This window comes from Asterias amurensis, chromosome 1, assembly GCF_032118995.1.
Source record: "Asterias amurensis chromosome 1, ASM3211899v1".
Classification (NCBI taxonomy): Eukaryota; Metazoa; Echinodermata; class Asteroidea; order Forcipulatida; family Asteriidae; genus Asterias; species Asterias amurensis.
Window position 1 is genome coordinate 2074127 of NC_092648.1, and position 21205 is coordinate 2095331.

At 36.6% G+C, this 21205-nt stretch overlaps 2 long non-coding RNA genes across 3 annotated transcripts; both read left to right on the forward strand.

The window, feature by feature from the left end:
* Positions 1-177: 177 nt before the first annotated feature.
* LOC139939380 (uncharacterized) lies at positions 178-6646 on the forward strand. Of its 2 annotated transcripts, none has more exons than XR_011786293.1 (6): positions 178-575; positions 2042-2165; positions 3314-3370; positions 4197-4305; positions 5406-5513; positions 6545-6646. It is a non-coding gene; the product is annotated as an uncharacterized lncRNA (long non-coding RNA). The 2 variants fall into 2 exon arrangements; XR_011786295.1 differs by having other exon boundaries at positions 178-478.
* Positions 6647-7396: 750 nt separating this feature from the next.
* On the forward strand, positions 7397-12918 carry LOC139939374 (uncharacterized). The gene is made up of 4 exons (XR_011786292.1): positions 7397-7525; positions 8557-8657; positions 9310-9404; positions 10618-12918. It is a non-coding gene; the product is annotated as an uncharacterized lncRNA (long non-coding RNA).
* The last annotated feature ends 8287 nt before the right edge of the window (positions 12919-21205 follow it).

Here is a 21205-nt window from a genome sequence, read left to right on the forward strand (position 1 = left end):
AAATCTTATACACTTGATGCATAAATTCTTACAGTAATTGTTGCTTTTTAAAATACTTAACTTAGTAAATGCATTTATTTAATTTTTTTAAATATAAGTTCATTTGATTTTGTTATTTTAATTTGTTTTAATTGTTGCAACATTTTGAAAGAGGTTAAAGATGGCAGCCTCCTTGTCAACAAACTCAAAAGTTGAGAAAATAAACCGAACTTTTATTTCGCATAAAGCAGAGAGTTTTTCATGCAGAAAATATGGAATTATTGTATCATGTGGGTAAAGGTCTAGAGATTCACTTTGCACTGTTCCAGTTTAAATAGTGATATCAGATAACAAACAAAAGTGTTCATTTGCAATTGTTTGTCAACGGTTTGTCGAATGAAACGCCCATGTTTTGTTATGTTAATTTGTTTGTGAAACTGAAATCCGTCTCAAGAGAACACATGACCCAAGCAGCAGATTTCGCCGCCATTTTTAAAAGGTAAACTGACTGCATCAACACGTATGCTTTCGTAATGCTCCAACATATTCATGTATTTACCAAGTTTTAAGTACTCAACTTTTCCAAAACTGTTATGGTAAGTTGCTTATTTGATTTATTATGATCCTGACATGTGTGATGGTTTGGGTAGAAAAGATTTTCGCCACAGTTTCAAGAACAGAACGGAGCCAATTGTTTTTGTTTTTTAATGAGTTGAAAATTACAGTATTACCTGATTACTGTACCTACGTGTACTTCCATGTATTACCAAAGTGTAGCAGAGGTGGAAAATCCATTGTATATTATGCAACCATCCCATGCCTATGGCTCAAATTTAATTTCCTCATTTTAAATTTTTTTTTATTATATTTTTGCAATAGCACCCGACTGCCCTGGCTGTAGTTTGTTTTTTTAATTATGTTGCAACACAATTATTACATAGTTTTATCTGCATTACTGCTATAATATGGACTTGGTTTGCTAAAGCCATTTTTATATTAATTTCTAGCTTTTCTTTGGCACTGTGTTTTACTTTTACTGAGGATTAGTTGAGTTGTAGTGTTGTACTGTTGTTTTGTATAGACTTTTTTTTAGTTATTTCTTGGTTAGATTTCACTTGACTTGGCTTCATGAAAGATAAACTTCAGGTTTTCTGATCCCAAGTCCATCCATGTAACTCGGTCTAAAAGGCTTTTAATATTGTTTTAAACTGCTTTTGATGATTGATTTATAATCAATAAGTTTTTTCTTTTTTGAGAAGCCTTCATTTTGAGTCATTGTTCCCTTTTTTTGCATCTCCTCGCGTCATAGGGATAGCCCTATGCGATCTAGTCTAGTTAATGTTGCAGTGGCCTCGGTTTTCAATTTCAGTCCCTACCTGACTGTGTCACTTTCGATCTTTGGCTGTGCTCTGTGGTCATAATGGGTTGATGTGGCTGGTTGATGTGGCTGGCAGCCAAGGGTATATGCCAGCTTCTCAAACACGTTGTAGCTGCATCCTTCGCAATTCAGCTCTTACTTAGCTGCGAGTAAGGATGATTAGCCCCCCAAATTATTATATTAATTATTTTATCTATTACTCTGCAGTACAGTGATTAAGCTTGTCTTTTTGAGAATTCTTGGCTTTACACAACCTGATTGATGAAATGAAATATAAAGAATGAAATTCTTAATGCGCACAGGATTCAGTTTTGTATTTAATCTCCTTGTTTACGTTTGATGGAAAAGACTTCAGATCTTTTGTTAGTTTCCATGACTTCCCTTTGCTGGTTTTGTCAGCATTTTTATCCAAAATAGATTATTATTATTATTTTATTTTAATTAAAAAAATCATCTGAATTCATGCATCCCTAAACCCTGAGGTAACACATACCTCACAAAGAGTTATTATGTTTGCTTCCCATGTTTCTGTTTCAATTAATCATCTCTCAATAGCCTATTTCTTTAAATTGGTATTATTGACAAACTGAAATTTCAATTTTTTAAGTCGCATTCAAACTTAACCTTAAAAGAAATAGTTGGCTGACTTATGTGAAATATATTTCATTTGTTTGTACTTTGAAGGGGTGCCCTCTGCAGATGATGTCTACCTGTCTCAAAATAAATACCTTTGAACTACTAACTATGTACAAGTGCTTGTCATCAGCCTGATGTCTACACATCATCAATGTATGAGGCTTCAACAGAGGTAAGTAAAAATCCCAGAGTGGGATATGTTACTTTTTCTTACGGAGGGTGTGTCAATTAGCTTCCCTGGGCCGACCCCGCGGTACTCACTCGGGTGAGCCCCTGACAAGAGCTAAATGAACAATCACACTCGCCCTCTCGTGGTAACGTCATGCACCTCAGGTCACCCCCAAGTTGGCTCGGGTGAGCCCCTGACAAGAGCTAATCGAACGATCACACTCGCCCTCTCGTGGTAACGTCATACACCTCAGGTCACCCCCAAGTGACCCACTCCACAAGCAAGGCACTGGGGGCTGACCCGGGTGAGCCCCTGGAATGATGTCAAAGCTATTCGAACGCACCGGGGGCAGACCGGGGTTGACCCAGCGAACCTAAACAAACGCACACACTAACATCAACAAGTGTTGTGGCCTAGGGTGGTTGCCTAGCCCCTTTCCATGTGCCAAATGTTGGACTCCAGCCACAGCTTCTTGACCCTATGGAAGCCCCCTGTCATGCCTGTACCCACTATCAGGGACTGTGATGACTTGTCAAATAAAACTGAGAGCACGCACTTTTTGCCCAAGTTTTTCACTCAAGGTTAAGCTTTAACAGTACTGGCCAGTTTAATGTTTTGTATGAAATTTGAAAGCCAATACCTTTCTGATGCCCTGACACATTTAAAGACACTGGACACTATTGGTAATTGTCAAACACCAGTCTTCTCACTTGGTGTATCTTAACTTATGCATAAAATAACAAATCTGTGAAAATTTGAGCTCAATTGGTCGTCGAAGTTGCGAGAGCACAGTGGAAGAAAAAACGCCCTTGTCACACAAAGTTGTGTGCTTTTTTAGATGCTTGATTTCTGAGGTCCCAAAATCAAATTCATGGAGAATTACTTCTTTCTCGAAAACTACGATACTTCAGATGAGCAGTTTCTCACAAAGCTTTATACTATCAACAGCTCTCCAATGCTTGTTACCAAGTCAGTTTTTAAGTTATTATTTGATTTGAATAGTTACCAAACGTGTACCTTCCCTTTAAAGCAAGTGTTTTGAGGTTACCTGTATGGTGCCTTCTTATATATTAGTCAAATTGTTGGCAATTAGAGGAAAACAACATTACACCCCTCTTACAGAATATTGTTTTTATTTTGTTTTTGTTTAGGAAACCTGAAGACACACCATTGTCAGATGAAGTCTTCTATCTGCTACCTCTCCAAAAGTATGTACAGGTTAATTCATGAACAACCTTTAATATACTTTAATTCTTTTTTTTATATGCGAGTCGCCAGACACACAGGGCCTGAAGGCAATTTCAAGGTGTGGGCTACAATTATGTTATTTCCAGAGGCTGTTGCCACCTACTCCTAGGGCTGAAACAGGGTTACCCCTTTTACAGTCAATACGGATGTAGGCTTGGGTATCATCAGTCTGAAGCCTGGCCGGTAGAGCAGAAAGCACTACCTCCCCAAATTTTACGTAGCAAGTGTCACGACCGGGAATCGAACCAACACTCTGCTGATCAAACGTTACTTCAGAGGGATCCATTTCTCACAATTTTTGGTACTATCATTGCTTGTTACCAAGTAAGTTTTTATGGTGATAAATATTTTGAGTAAATACCAATAGTGTCCAGTGCCTTTGAAGCATGTCAAAGAACCAACAACAGTCGAATGGCTTGCCCTGTGTTTCTGGGGGAAAGGTTTGGCAGCACATCGCACCACTGTACTTCCCTACTGGGTGCCAGGCCTCATACTTCACGGAGGCAACGAAGGCAATTGCCTCCATGCCCCCTGGTCATTGCCTTGGTGCCCATGAAATGCTCCAGTACAAATTTAAAATGTCCTCATAGGATGCCCTTTTACCAATAAGAAAATGCCTTGGTGCCCTTGCCCTTTCAAAAACAAAGCACACAGGCCTGGGGTGCTCCCGTAATAGTTCCTTTGTAGCAATTCCTTTGCTCACTTGTTTATCCCTTTGCATTGAACACATTATTGTTAGACACATTCTTTTTCACAGACTCTTGTATATATTTTGTTCCCATCTAGGCTAACTGCAGACACACCATTGTCAGATGAAGTCTACCTCTCCAGAAGTAGATGCACGATGGGAATGCAGCCAAGCTTCAAGATTCAATGATGTCTGCTCCATCAACAGGTAAGTTTATGAACAACCATTAATGAGAGAGTTTGAACAGCTTGATGATACTAGGCTTTGTGAAAATATATAAACATGTTTTGTACCTTTAAAGGCAGTGGACACTATTGGTAATTACTCAAAATAATTATTAGCACAAAACCTTACTTGGTAACGAGTAATGGGGAGAGGTTGGTAGTATAAACATTGTGAGAAACGGCTCCCTCTGAAGCGGTGTAGTTTTCGAGAAAGAAGTAATTTTCCACAAATTTGATTTAGAGGCCCTGAGATTTAAAATTTGAGGTCTCCAAATCTAGCATCTGAAAGCACACAACTCCATGTGACAAGGGTGTTTATTCTTTTCATTATTATCTCGCAACTTCGACGACCGATTGAGCTCAAATTTTCCCAAGTTTGTTATTTTATGCATATGTTGAGATACACCAAGTGAGAAGATTGGTCTTTTAGTGGTGGGCTATAAATCCAAATAAGCTTCAGGCATGGTGCCAGGTTTCCAAACTGTTCATGTTAGGTGGCCATGTAATGAAGTGAATGGCCTTTTGACTTTTGTTCTTTCCCTGTCACAATTGATACCCCTTATCATTAGCTGTGTCTCAGATCAATGCACAATGGACAATATTTTCATTTTTTTCTAGGGGAAATCTGTGCTGGGTGCATTTGCATTTTGCATAGAGTGCTGGGCAAAAATTGTGTGTCCTTGGCAGGCCTGTCCAGCACCGCCCACTGCTGTAGTTTCTGTTTATTATAAAAAGCATGTAAAAGAACCCAGCCGTCGATTTCACCAAATTCTTCCTAACTTAGGATTAATCTTGGACGTACCCAAATACGTAGGACGAATTGAACCCTTCCTAAGTTAGGACGAGTTACTCGTCCTAACTCGAGATAGGATTGATCCTAGCGCTCGTGAAATCGACTGCTGAACACTCATAGTAACAAAGAAGGGGCTTTTGCCTAGTGGGTGCTATGACGATTCATATAATAATTCCTTAGCAAATCCCTCATCTGATTGTTTCTTTTTGTCGAGCCCCTTGAATACCTTATTGGTAGATACAAGTAGATGTTTTTTTACAGAATATTGTTTCTACTTTGTTCATATTTAGGCTAGCTGCAGGTGCAACATTGTCAGATGAAGTCTACCTCTCCAGAAGTAGATACATGAGGGGAATACAGCCAAGCTGAGGGTTCAACCATGTCTTCTCCTTTGAAAGGTAAATTTATGAACAACCATTATTGACAGAGTTTGGACAGCTTGATGATACTAGGCTTTGTGAAAAATGTGAACTTTTACTGCTACTTTTTAACCACTATGGGTTCGAATCCTGTTCGTGGCACTCATGCCCTTGTGATCGAGGCACTTTTGCTTCATCCTCTAGAAGGACGTAATAGCTATAGGTCTCATTTGTTATGTAAAGCATGTAAAAGAACCCAGAACACTCATGCTGAAAGATAAGGGGCCTGCCCCTTTGTTTCTGGTTCGGTTTAGCAGCACTTTGTAACACTGCACTGTCCTGGTCAGACTGTCCCTGGTGGGTGCTTTGATGGTTCACATTATATTTCAGCCTGGTCGTCAGACTCGCCCTGTATTATGTTACATTTAAAATGGTCTAAACCTAAATGGAAAGTTCATCCATTCATAAAAAATGCAATTAAGCCTCAGGATGTAAATATCTCTCCAAACCATTGAAGCATGTCTTTGTTCAATATGTTAGGGTCTTAATTTTGTTTTTTTACCCATACACGGATGTGTGTTAGCACTGTATACTCAGTACTTTCCTGAGTCCTGTGAACAAATATCACAGGCATGTTACTCAGGTGGGATACGAACCCACGACCCTTGCAATTCTAGAGCAGTGTCTTACCAACTAGACTACCGAGGTTGCCCGGCAGCTAGAGGCAGTTTGCTCTAGAATTGCAAGGGTCGTGGGTTCAAATCCCACCTGAGTAACATGCCTGTGATATTTTTTCACGGGACTCGGGGGAAACTACTGAGTATACAGTGCTAACACACATCGGTGTATGGGTAAAAGAAAATATCTATAATAATATTCTTTATTCACGATGCGAATTTAACATCTCTCATATGGTAGGGTCTGTTCCGAGTGTATTCCTGCACTCTAGTCTTTTATAGTTCCTTCTTAGCAAATCCCTGCTTGTTTCTCTTTGTTCCAGTACCTTGAATGCCTTATTGGTAGATACATCCCTTTTTACAGAATATTCTTAATATTTTATTCCCATTTAGGCTAGCTGCAAACATGCATTGTCAGATGAAGTCTACCTCTCTAGAAGTAGATGCATGATGGGAATACAGCCCAGCTTCTCGATTCAAGGATATCTTCTCAATCAACAGGTATATTTCTGACCTTTTTAAACAGTTTTCCATATAATGTTAAATACATCAAGAGATTTGGAACAGTTCTGTGGTACTAGAAAATTATGTTTTTTTTATTTATTTGAAACTTCAAAATTAAATAGTTCAATGATAACTGGTTGATAAGTGAAAAATACAAGTGCATAGTTCCACATTTTGCAACTGCCATGCTTTGCAAAGAAGGATATTGATTATTTATCTTATACGCGCAGTGTACTTGCATGTGCCTATCCTGGGTGTCTTGTTGGGTGTCAAAATTGTATACAAACATGAACAAAAGAGAGTTGACACCCCAAATTACGCGCATTGTTTGTAGGCATGTTCTGTTTCGTGTGAGAAATCAATAGATCCCCCTTGCATAACGCGAAACACTACAGGTACGCTGAGGTTACGCGAACGTTTTTATGCACAGCGAACAGCTTTTGTTCAATGATCTGCCTCCTTTTTGAGAGTACGACGTCATATGCAATGGGTCTATTTCTTGGGTGTGACTTCGTAATAGTTTATTTATGAACATTTGGTTTTGTTCCAATTTATGTGCTGTATTTTTATACTCACTTCTTCCCAACTCCTGTAAAGCCAAATTAACAGAGCAAACTGAGTTGACTTATTACACATTGCTTATCACAAAAAGGGGGACCAATAAATGAGAGGGCAAATGTTAATCTAAAACTTACTGTTATGTTTCATTATCCATGAGACTTTTTTATTTGTTTGCATGATACAGTGAGGGTTGTCATCTCCACAGAGATCTACTCATCAACCAAGTAGATGTCTGAGACCTGCAGTGGATGAGCTTCCTAACAATGCACAACGAGTTTGGTAAAGGAACTGCTCTCTCCTTCTGAAAAGGTAAGGGAAACTCCTGAATATTAAACAGTTGTGATACAAGATGACAATGACTAGGGCGACCTAGTCGAAACGTTGAGACCAATTTAAGAACTGACTTCGCGGTAGTACAGTTAATTTCGATCCTATAAACTAGAGTATAAGTCCCAGCCTATTTTACATACCATCCGCCCGGGTAATAGTTAAAAAGCAGGACAGTTCTTTTCGGAACTGAGAAATCTCCCGAACACCCGAACAATCTACTCCGCAGTAGTAGAATAAAGAACAAACTCTACCTGGCAAGTAGATACACACATGGTGTTACCGCAAAGCAAATATATATTGATACCTCACCATGCAATGCCTCAAATCATATATTAAACAGTTGGTCATAAATTTGTTCTAGTTTCCTTCATTTAAATTAATCATGACTTTCCCTCATTGTTAGTTCCACCTAATGCCAGGGGCAGCACTGGACTCTAATATTTGAGTTGGGTACAGCATATGATGGGCGAATATTTAAGGAGGTATTTGAATATCTAAATACCTCTGTACTGTAACGTCGAAGCTGATCGGCCTGTAGGGGGCGCCAGCATAGCTCCGCTGTGGAGCTTTATGCCGCTGGCTGCTCCCCGTCGAGCAATTGGGTCTCCAAATCTTATTCAAACTGCGTGAACCGAAAAAGCTAAGCCTATGCTTCAAATACATTTTCAAATACGTTTTTATGGAAGATAGATTTATACAATGTCAAATTGTAGTCTGAAGGAAATTTTGTCAAGAAAGGTTTGTTATAAAACTAAAGAAACCTACTTCCACAGTGCATGCAGGTTCTTGTTTGTATGGGAGGGGAAGTCACAAATTGTGATTGCCAAAATGCAAATCTTGCTGTATGTGACTAGCAAATCTTGCTGTAAGTGACTAATACCCCCCCCCCCCCAACAAATACATTGAATTTGATTTGAATCAGCGACTCATTTTCAAAACAAAAAACAAATGAGGACAGGTTCAGATTTAGTGCGACAAAATTAAATGATTTGTTAATTTTATTTTCACAGAGTTAGTAATGCTGAAATGAGATCAACCCGTCAACAACGTGGATGTCTTCACTATACATGACAACCTTGAATGTTGAATGTTTCTTCTGGCAAAAGATGAGGTAAATTTATGAACACGTACATCTCGGAAATGCCAAACATTAATGGTTTGGTTGGCATAGTGGCATCTTTCTTCGCCTTCCATCTTTAGGACCCTGGTTTAAATCATACTTGGGGTACTACGTGGATTGGGTTTTCAGTCCCTCTAAGACTTTGTGGGTTTTCCTGGAACATTTTTCCTCCCACATCTAAAACTGAAACCCCTCCAGGTTCTTGGCTAGTATATTGTGATTAAGTTTGCTTTTCTGAGAGTCCTGGGCTTCACAATCAGAATAAATCAAATGAAATTATTTTTGGATGTCATTTATTTGTTAATGCTTCAAGGAAAAGACCATGATCTTTTGTGAGTTTGATTGTCATTCCTTTGCTGGTTTAATCAGCATTTCGATCCACTATAAAACAATTTTAAATTTGCTTATGGAAAGAACCCTTTTGTTGCTGTACGATTTTGAAAAATCACCGAAATTATGATGCATCTCTTGTAAGGGTATTTCAGCACAAACCTCTTGATAATAAATTATAATATTCTTTGTTTGTATGATATAACATGGTTTGTTAAATAAAATGAAAAAGGATAATCTCTACATTATCTTTGCTTGTTCATATTTGTAAAACCAACTTAAACATCATTTTGTTTTTGTATGCATGATACAGTGAGGGTTGTCATCTCCACCGAGATCTACTCATCAACCAAGTAGACGTCTGAGACCTGCAGTCGATGAACTTCCCAATAATCTACGATGAATCAGGTAAATGAACTGCTCTCTTCTTAAAGTCACTGGACACTGTTGGTAAATACTCAGAGTAATTGTTAGCTTAAAAACTTACTTGGTAACAAGCAATGGAGAGCTGTTGATAGTATAAAACATTGTGAGAAACTGCTCCCTCTGAAGTGTCGTAGTTTTTGAAAAAGAAGTAACTTCTCACTAAAATATTTGAATTGATTTCGAGACCTCAGCTGAGGTCTCGAAATCAAGCATCTGAAAGCACACAACTTGTGTGACAAGGGTGTTTTTTCTTCCATTTTTCTCTCGCAACTTTCACGACAAATTGAGTTCCAATTTTCACAGGTTTGTTATTTATGCATATGTTGGGATACACCATGTGAGAAGACTGGTCTTTGACAATGACCAAAGGTGTCCAGTGCCTTTAATAAAAGGTTACAGGAACAACCCTGAACATTGCAAGAGCTGTTGGTTCTAAACTGTCCTAGTTTCCTTAATTCAAATTATCCTCACTTTGCCTATAGTTCAATCTGTTGACAGTATTAAACGTAACTAGACTAATAGAGTAAGGTGTAATCGAACTGATTGGTGGGGAGTTCCACTAAATCGTTGAATAAAAAAACATGCCAAATTCAATCGAGTGATAACAACTGTATTTTAGTGTAGATTGATTTAAATCTGTATTTTGTTATACTTTTTTTCGAAGGGGAAGAAGTTGGGTCGCAAAAACGTTGATTAATGATAGTGATTTCTTAAAATATAAGCGCGCATATCCGTGATGCTGTAAGCGCTTTATATACAGTTTTTTCCTCCGAGGTGTTTGGGACTATGTGGGACTATGTTTGAATGATGAGATTTACTCCTAACATATCACCATGTAATGGTTTACAAGGTGCTGTGGCACAATATGCTGACAATCAAACCAGGAACACCGGGGTGAACCCTTTCTCTTTTCGATAAATGCATGGGGTTCTTTTATGTGCAATACACAACACACGGGACCAAAGTCTTTATGTCCCATCTGAAGGACGAAGCAATGGTTTTAAAAGTGTCTTGCTTATGGACACAAGTGTCAAGACTGGGACTCAAACCCACACTCTGCTGATCGGAAACACCAAAGTTTGAACTCAGTGCTCTTATTCTTTGAATACTTAAAAAACTAAAATTACATTTTTGAACACACATTCTACCTTAAACCTTAAAAATAAACATTTGTTTGTTTTAATATTATCTGTAGATGATGTCTACCTGTCACAGAGTAGATTCTTGAGACCTGCAACTGCGTATAGTCAGCCCACTGTCTACACATCACGAGTTAAGATGTGTGAGGGTTACGCAAGAGGAAGGTAAAATACCTGTGGTTGTTTTACACTAACATCAAAGGGTGGTCTGTTTTTGCAGCACTCATACCAACAGAATATCTCGTCACATACCACAACATTTTTGGGGATGAAATGCTGGCACCAGCCTAACCCGAAATGCGAGGTCCGTCCCTACAGATTGATTACAGATTTAAAAGATAGGAAACATGTTTTTGATTAACAAAACCCCTTTAACTGTACAAAAAAAATACAAAAAGGTTTTTAGTACAAACCAATGATAGTTAAACCTTAAACTAGGAATGAAATTATTTTGCATTGTATGATGATAAGTAAAAGATCTGGAATGTGCTGAACACCATGCCTGACCGAAAACATATTTACAAAATTTAGTTCAGGCAAACGAGATCCAGTTTGTTTAATGTACACTTTGGCAAATATTATTTGAAAATTGGAATGTTGTATAAATGGAGTCACCATTAATGGATCACATATTTTGATGACAAGGGCAAATTAAACGCCACAAGTTAGGGCTAGTTCATTTAATAATAACAAATAATAATAACAAATATAATAATAGTGGCAATTTATAATGTGCCATGTCTGTCTAAAAGACACTCCTGGCGCAGGAGAGATGCAGAAGCAAGATTGCAATGAGTTACATTGTTAAGCATAAATAGAAGTTTTTGACTTCCTTGTTTTGTGTCCTGTTACATCTTAGGACACCTCAATGTTTCCATTTCACAGCATGAAAGAGCTTGTATCCTACTTTGTGTAGCAAATATCTTTCATTACAATCTTGAAATCTTCAGAGTTTGAGAGAAAAACTAATAGTATTGAAACACCAAGGTTTTCAAGCCATTCTATTAAATAAAGGAATGATAAATGAGGAACAAGCTTGTTGATTTCATTTGTAAAATTGTAGACATGTTAATTAATGATGTCAGACATAGAGGTAATCTAACATTCAAGTTTAATGTTCTTGTAAAAAGTAAGTGTACCATTTGCAAGCAAGCACACAATGTGTGTATTTTGAACTCATAATGTTGGAGAAAAATGTACTGTTTCTCGGGTGGAATACTTCTCGAGAGAGTGGCTTTAAGATTTCAGAAAAATAGTGGGTCTGGTATAGACTATTGTTACCAGGAGGAAAAAACCTTATCTTATAATTAGATTTCTTGCAAGGTACACTTATTTTACTCCACAACTTAAAGCTACACAAAAGTAAACTAATAGCTCAATAATTATAAGTAGCCATATTCTTTGCTCTTAATGTTGTTGACTTAAAGACACTGGACACTTGTGGTAATTACTTAATTGTTAGCATAAAAACTTACTTGGTTACGAGCATGGGAGTGCTGTTGATAGTATACAACGTTTTGAGAAACCGCTCCCTCTGAAGTGACATAGTTTTTAAGAAAGAGGTAAAATCTCACTCAAATCTTACGCAAGGTGTACAGTGCCTTTAAGAGGTATTATTTGCATAGTGGACAAACATCTTAAAAGCAAATTATTATTTCATATTAATGAAAAGCTAGACACTGTCCTTTACAAGTTTTATCTTATTTGCGACTGGCTGACGAAACCCTAATAATCTCTGAGTCAGTAAGTGTTGTGATATTTTCTTGATAAATGCAGATAAGTTTCAAGATTTGTTACTGGCAGACCTAATTTAAATTGACAAAGTAAAAAAAAACATGATTTTAACCAAAACCCAATACCAGGCATTGTAGTTTCTTGACGGGAATACCTGATTTGATGACAGAACTGTGCACCCTAAATCAATTGTGCAATAAAGCATTCCTCATAGTAAAAAGTGTTACTAGCATACAATCTGTTGCAAACGATTTATCTATGATTTCTGGTATTTGGATTTTAAAAATTGCACAATTTCATAGAGGTGCTTAAAGCCCCCAAAGAAGCTTAGCACAAACATAAATATGCTTACCAAAATATGGTTACCAGCCTAACTACTGTGCTATATTAACAACAGGTGACTGGTATGGTATCCCGCTCATTTATGCTCAGCAGAAAACTGCTAAGAAATATTTTCAGCTAAAAGCAGCTCTGTGAAATTAGGCCCAGGGTAGAAATTTGAAATATGTATTGACAAATAAAATAGTAACATTTAATCTTTCATAAGAAGTGTCCAAATGGTGCTTAAAACATCACTCTGCAAATAATTCAAAGTTATTGAAAACTAAATTAAAACGATTGTCTTACGCTGATAATGTTAAGATTACTTATAATGTGTACATTATAATATATTATTTGAAGTTTGAGTTGTCAAATAAAATGATTCTATAAATGAAAAAAGAAATCTCTCATATTTCCTTACTTTAATGTGCTATTGTTTTACATATAATGTGTTGTGGATTATAAGTATTAAAGTAAGACATAGAACCCTGTCCCTATCCTTAACCATTGAGTCATACCTTCAATACAAATAAGTAAACCATAAATATAGATTTGTTTATAATTGACTGAAAACCCTCCAAAACAAAATGGTACTTGCCTATCCCATTACTCCTACCATCACCCCAAGCCCTCCTCCCAACAGTACAGCCCAAATACTCCTCATTTCCACCCCAATAAATACTTTGAAAAAAAAGTAACACACCTTTAATACGAAAAACCCCTACCGTTAATACTTTGACTAAAAAGTAGCATACCACACCTTTAATACACAAAAACCCTACTGTTAGATTACATCTAAGAATAACCACTTAAATAACAAAGGTTCCACCCCTTTAAAAACTTTAAATTAAAAGTATCATACCACAACTTTAATACGAAAAAACCCTACCGTTAAATTACATCTAAGAATAACCACTTTAATAGAAAAGGTTCAACCCCATTAAATACTTTGACTGAAAAGTACCATACCACACCTTTAATACAAATACCACTACCGTTAAATTACATCTAAGAATAACCACTTTAACAACCAAAGTTTCACCCCCATTAAATACTTTAGATAAAAAGTACCATAGCACACCTTTAATATGAAAAACCCCTACCGTTAAAATTACATCTAAGAATAACCACTTTAATAACAAAAGTTCCACCCCCTTTAAAAACTTTAAATAAAAAGTACCATACCACATCTTTAATACGAAAAACCCTTACCGTTAAAATTACATCTAAGAATAACCACTTTAATAACAAAAGTTTCACCCCCATTAAATACTTTAGATAAAAAGTACCATAGCACACCTTTAATATGAAAAACCCCTACCGTTAAAATTACATCTAAGAATAAGCACTTTAATAACAAAAGTTCCACCCCCTTTAAAAACTTTAAATAATAAGTACCATACCACACCTTTAATACGAAAAACCCCTACCGTTAAATTACATCTAAGAATAACCACTTTAATAACAAAAGTTCCACCCCCGTTTAACAACTTTAAATAAAAAGTACCACACCACACCTTTAATACGAAAAACCCCATCTCATCCGAACGTACCCCTAGTCCTCCCAAACTTTATCATGCCCGTCTCAGCCAAACACTCCTACCATCGCCCCAACTCCTCATCCCAAAAAGCCCACCCCATTACTCCTACACCATCACCCTAAGTCTTTATCCCATACAGTCGAGCCGATCACCCCTACCATCACCCAAGTCCTCATCCCAAACAGTCAAGCCAATCACTCCTACCATCACCCAAGTCCTCATCCCAAACAGCCGAGCCAATCACCCCTACCATCACCCAAGTTCTCATCCCAAACAGTCAAAGTCCATCACCCCTACCATCACCCTAAGTCCTCATCCCAGTCAAGCCCATCATCATTCCTACCATCACCCAAGACCTCATCCCAACCAACCGAGCCCACTGGCTAACCAGCAAACTCCCCGCCCCTTGCCCGGCAGTCTCAGAGCAGAGGCAACCCTTACCCTAGCCCACTGAGCAACCTCCTTGGCCCCTCAGCACTTAGAAATTTTACTCCTCCAGCCAAGCTCCAAGGCCCTTGGTAGGCCCTGGTCAACTCTCAGATCAGCTAGAAATCCAAGGGTTGAGCCAGGGAAAAATAAATTCTGAAATATTTTCTAAGTCAGCCATTTTTAACTTCATCACTCCAAAAACCGTTAGATTTTTATAACAGCTCAGTAGCACAGCAGTGAGAGAAAGTGCTTACAGAGTGGAAGGTCCCCGGTTCAAGCCCTGCACATTTTTATCAGAATTATAAAAAAAGTCTTTTTTTAATGGTAAAAGGGTCCCCGGAGGGATTTGAACCCACCCTGCTCACAGCTCCAGGATTCCTGGGGCTGTGAGCTAGCCCGCTGCGCTACGGCGGCTCTTGAAAAATTTGCTCGGAACTAATATTTAAACCTTAGAATGGAAAAGCCGCATAAAAAAAAAATTGAGATGCACCATATGACCTTTGACCTTAGCAAGAGTCACAAGAAAAAAGATAGAATAAAGACATGCCAGTTGGTGTATGTTAAATAAAGGTTTATTTCCAGAACAAATATAAACAATACAAATATTTCCAGATGTCTTTAACGAGTAAAGCTATACACCTTTAAGACTACATTAAATATTTTAATACTTAAAACAAGTAACATTTAAAAAGATCACAAAATTACAAAGAACTACAACAAATTTGTTTCTCAAGTAAACGCAAAGACTACAAACCTTACAAGTAATTTTACAATCTAAACTAACAACATAAATAATACAAAATAATTAACAGAGTACCGTAATGGACCTTATGCACATGACATCATTTGCGTAAAGCGCAATCAACTACGGGTCTAAAGAAGGTTGCGCACCGACCCAACCACTACAAAATGCGTATTGCCACCATTTAATACCTAAAGTCTATTAGTGACTTTATTTTAAGTACAAACTAAATTTGAATAAGTTACTCGTCTTCCTTAATGATTTAACAGTTAAAAAACTGCATTCCCCATCAAGTTACCCCCCCCCCTCAATTTACTCCTTAAGAGTTGAAAATAATACTAGTTATTCTAATTCATAAAAAGAACTACACAGAGCTTGCACTGCAAGCGTTTTATACATCCTTAAACTTGCATAAATTACTTGTCTTCCTTAATAACTTTAAAGTAAATTTAATTTTCCCTAACAACAGTTCAAAAACTGTGTTCTCTTATCAAGCTAACCCCCCCCCCAATTTACTCCATCAGAGTTAAACAATATACCAGTTATTTTAATTCAAACAAGAACTACACAGAGCTCGCAATGCAAGCATTTTATACATACTTCAATATGGTATAGTTGTAGATTTAATTTGGTTACTGCATGGAGGGTGCTCCGCTATCTCGCTGCCATTTTATTCATTCTTGCCAACAGCACCCCTCCTACACATGCCTCATTAACAAAACATTTCTTTAAGTAATATCTAATGTAATCATACAATAAAAGTGGTTTTATAATATCAAATCTTACTTAAACTTTATTAACACATAGATTTAAAACTCAAGCATTTAATTACATCATTTCTTATTTCTATTAACAGCAGATGTTTTACATGATACCCTTACAGAAGCGAGGCTGCATTTTTCGTTCAACTTAATAGCTGCATCGACCGCATTTAAAATGCATATTAACGTCCGATATCTGCAGCGCGCGACCATAAAAAAACAGCAATATTTTCTTTTACCGACGCTACCCGAGATTTTATGAACTCGCCAAAGCCTATCTTACACTATGAAGTAACTCTATCTGTTTCATTTTCTATTTATTGAAATAAATTAGCTGTTACGACAAATTTCATATTAAAGCATCAGCTTTTAAATACAACGAACTATGGTGCATAAATTGGAAAGCATAATGTACACTGTTTTTAGTAATGAAAAAGTTACATGTTTGTAATACACAAAATGAATGCAGTTAATTTTATATAGTTAATTTCCAAATTAAACTAATTCATAAAAACTAAAACATAATATTAATCTACATGTAGGCCTGGCATCCCCCACTGATTACACAATGTACTTAATAATGTTCATACCTAACTTCATAAGTATTTATTGTTTTACTTTTAGTTAAATAATTGTGTCCTTCACCCTTTTGTCCTAAGTTTATGTTAGGATATTTTGATTTTAATAGATGCACCGACCACGTTTTAAATGCATATTAATGTCCGATATCTGTGTGCTCGTTAAAAACAAGCAGTATTTTTTTGTCGACATTACACGCCATTTTATCTTACACTATTTTGAAACTCTTTTAATCTTACTTTTGCTTTAAAAAAAATGGTTTTGCTTGTAATGCAGATAATTGTATATAGTTAATTTCCTAATTAAACAGTTTCACATAATGTTAATCTACATGTAGGCCTGGCCCCCACTGATTGTATATAAAGTTCATGCCTGTGATAATTTCAAAAGTAAACTGTTACATAAAAACTAAAACTGTTTCATAAAAACTAAAACATAATATTTATCTACATGTAGGCCTGGCATCCCCCACTGATACATATAATGTTCATAACTAAGTTCATAAGTATTTATTGTTTAAACTTTAGTTAAATAATTGTGTCCTTCACCCTTTTGTCCTAAGGTTATCATAGGATATTTTTTGCCCAAGTTAGTAGATGCAACGGCCTAAGGTTATGTTAGGATATTTTGTGTTAATAGATGCACCGACCACGTTTTAAATGCATACTAATGTCCGACATCTGCAGCGCTCGTTACCAAAAAACAATCAATATTTTGTTCGCCGACGATACACACCATTTTATCTTACACTTTTGTGAAACTCTCTTAGTCTCACTTTCGATTTATAAAAAAGATAAACTAGTTTATTACTTATTTTATATTATAGCATTTATTTTTGAATTTGATTTAATGTTGTGCATAAATTTGAAAGAATAATGTACACATTCAGCTCTGATAGATTGTTTTTTGTAATGCAGATAATTTTATATAGTTAATACCCAAATTAAACTGTTACATAAAAACTAAAACTGTTTCATAAAAATTAAAACATAGTATTTATCTACATGTAGGCCTGGCATCCCCCACTGACTACATATAATGTTCATAACTAAGTTCACAAGTATTTATTGTTTAAACTTTAGTTAAATAAATGTGTCCTTCACCCTTTTGTCCTAAGGTTATCATAAAATAATTTTTGCCCGAATTAATAGATGCACCGACCGCGTTTTAAATGCATATTAATGTCCGATGTCCGCAGCGCTCGTTAATATTATAAAAAAAAAACAATATCTTTTTGCCGACGTTACACGCCATTTTATCTTACACTTTTGTGAAACTCTTTTAGTCTCAGTTTCGATTTATAAAAAAGATAAACTAGTTTATTACTTATTTCATATGATAGCTTTAATTTTTGAATTTGATTTAATGTTGGCTACAATTTTGAAAGAATATTGTACACATTCAGCTATGTTAGTATGTATTTTTTGTAATGCGGATAATTTTATATAGTTAATACCCAAATTAAACTGTTACATAAAAACTAAAACTGTTTCATAAAAATTAAAACATAGTATTTATCTACATGTAGGCCTGGCATCCCCCACTGATTACATTTAATGTTCATAACTAAGTTCATTTATTGTTTTAACCTTTGTTAAATAATTGTGTCTTTCACCCTTTTGTCCTAAGGTTATCATAATATATTTTTTGCCCGAGTTAATAGATGCACCGACCGCATTTTAAATGCATATTAATGTCCGATATCCGCAGCGCAAGTTAACAAAAAATAAGCAATGTTTTGTTTTGCCGACATTACACGTTTTATCTTACACTTTTGTTTCATATAATAGCATTAATTTTTGAATTTGATTTAATGTTGGCTATAAATTTGAAAGAATATTGTATACATTCAGCTATGTTAGTATGTTTTTTTGTAATGCAGATAATTTTATACAGTTAATTTTCAAGTAAAACTGTGTAATAACAAATTAAACATTATATTCATCTACACGTAGGCCTGGCCCCCACTGATTGTACATGTGTACATGTGATGTATTAAATTAAACTGTATTGTTTTAATTTTAGTGAAATAATTGTGTCCTTCCCCCTTTTGTAAATGTAATTTTTAAGTTGTCATAAACATGTTACCAGAGGATATGTTTATAAGTGTCAATTTTATTCAAATTATATTGATAAATGTTAGTTCTAATTTAATTGTGGAATGTTAGTAGGAAACACTACCCCTTAATTACATATTGTCAAATTCATAAATTAGACAAATGACATTCTTGTAAACTGTAAATTATAAATTGTAATTTTCTCTACTGATTTTTAGTTTTGTTTGATATGATTAACATTTCATAACGCTACTTTGTAATGTGTTAGATTGTTAAAGTAGTTATAATTAAACTATAAAAAAAAAAATACATTTTTTCGATGTTAGTGGTAAGATCTAGTATAATGTAAAAAAGTCAAAATAAGTTGTTTTGTGAAACAGACTTTGTAATTTACAAAGCCCAAATCATTAAAAGTAAGTTTCATGATTTATATTTTTATTGATCAAATTTTGTAATTTATAATTTGTCTGTGAATTATGAAGACAACACGACGACACGTTCCAGGGCAAGTCTTTCATAGAAAAAGACCTATATGACGAAGCAAATGTGATATTTCCGCAACATTTCAACGCGCGACAACGTTATGTTCGCACGACTAACACTCAAACCTATCAGCAGCAACCTCGTTTCTATACCAACAAATTTAACCGGTGAATACTTATTTAAAATCTAACAACAACTAGCCAAAGGTACTGTAAACACCCATGATAAAGTTTAACATCACAATTCACAAATATTACTGCATACAGTTAAACTTTAACTTATGTAAACACCCCTGATAAAGTTTAACACCAAATTCACAAAAATGCATAGTTAAACATAAGTACACCACTGCAAGCATTTTATTTCAGTTTGAAACTTGGCCTTTTGGGGGAATTCTTCAACAAAGTAAACTGATTGGCTGTCTTTGCCTGAGCCTAAGGGAGTTTGACCGTTACGAAGCAGCACACACCTCCGCACAAGGCAGAAGTGGCACACACCTCCGCATCAATGCAGAAGTGGCACGCACCTTCGCATGATAAGTGCAATCTCACAATGTCACCATTATAGGAGCTGACACTCCCATGATAAGAGACAGACTATAATGGGATACACTGCAAGACTTCATACTGGGGTGACACGCCTTCAAAACGCTGTCGCCTCCCATCGCTCATGTATTTTTTGTTGCTAGGATTAGGGTGGGGTTATTCTGTTTTATTTTATATTAAATTTAAAAAATATTTCTTGGGGGAATTTCTTTAACCTAGTTGGTTGATGGGCTATCTTTGCCTGAGCTCAAGGGAGTTTGACCGTGAAGAAGCAGCACGCACCTCCGCACAAGGCAGAAGTGGCACACACCTCCGCATCAATGCAGAAGTGGCACGCACCTTCGCATGATAAGTGCAATCTCACAATGTCACCATTATAGGAGCTGACACTCCCATGATAAGAGACAGACTATAATGGGATACACTGCAAGACTTCATACTGGGGTGACACGCCTTCAAAACGCTGTCGCCTCCCATCGCTCATGTATTTTTTGTTGCAAGATAAGGGTAAGGGTTATTCTGTTCTATGCTATTTTAAATTTAACATTTCTTTTGAGGGGTTTTACTCAAACTAGTTGGTTGATGGGCTATCATTGCCTGGGCCTAAGGGAGTTTGACCGTGAAGAAGCAACACGCACCTCTGCACAAGGCAGAAGTGGCACACACCTCCGCATCACTGCAGAAGTGGAACGCACCTTCGCATGATAGTGCAATCTCACAATGTCACCATTATAGGAGCTGACACTCCCATGATAAGAGACAGACTATAATGGGATACACTGCAAGACATCATACTGGGGTGACATACCTTCAACACGCTAATGCAATTGCAATGCAGAACATGTACTTATTATAAGCTTTTATTTAAAACACTAAAATATTAATTTATTTAAGTAAACCATTATACATAAGTACACCATCACAATCATTTTTTTGTCATCAGATTTTGCTGATTTTCATCCTGGTAAGCTTAGTTCAATTAGCAGGGCTACCAACGTGCAGGTTCCAGGATACCAGCCCCACACGCTTTCTGAGATCGTAAGAGCCAATTGCACCGCCCCTTAAGGGGACGGGTCCGGTCCACTGTCCCAACTTCGGCGCCAGGACAGCCTCCCTACTCTTACTAACGCGGTCCCTAGTTGAAAGGACTAGGGACTACTTCCGTTGGTCAACCATTTGTGATAACACCGGCACCATCCTGACAGATGAGGAGCCCAAATGCACCTTTAAGATCAACCACCCAGTGGCCCGAGCCGGAAGTAGGACCCCACATGCCACGTGCACGTGTCCAGGTCCCTTTAATCTAACCGCTGCACCACAAAGATCGCTTAATTTGCTTGCAAGCGCATTATGCAATTTTCCAATTTATCGCAATTTCAAAGCGCAAAAAAAAAATCGCATTTGTGCTTGCTTGCAATGGTGTACTTATTTACAAGATGTTAAATTAAAATC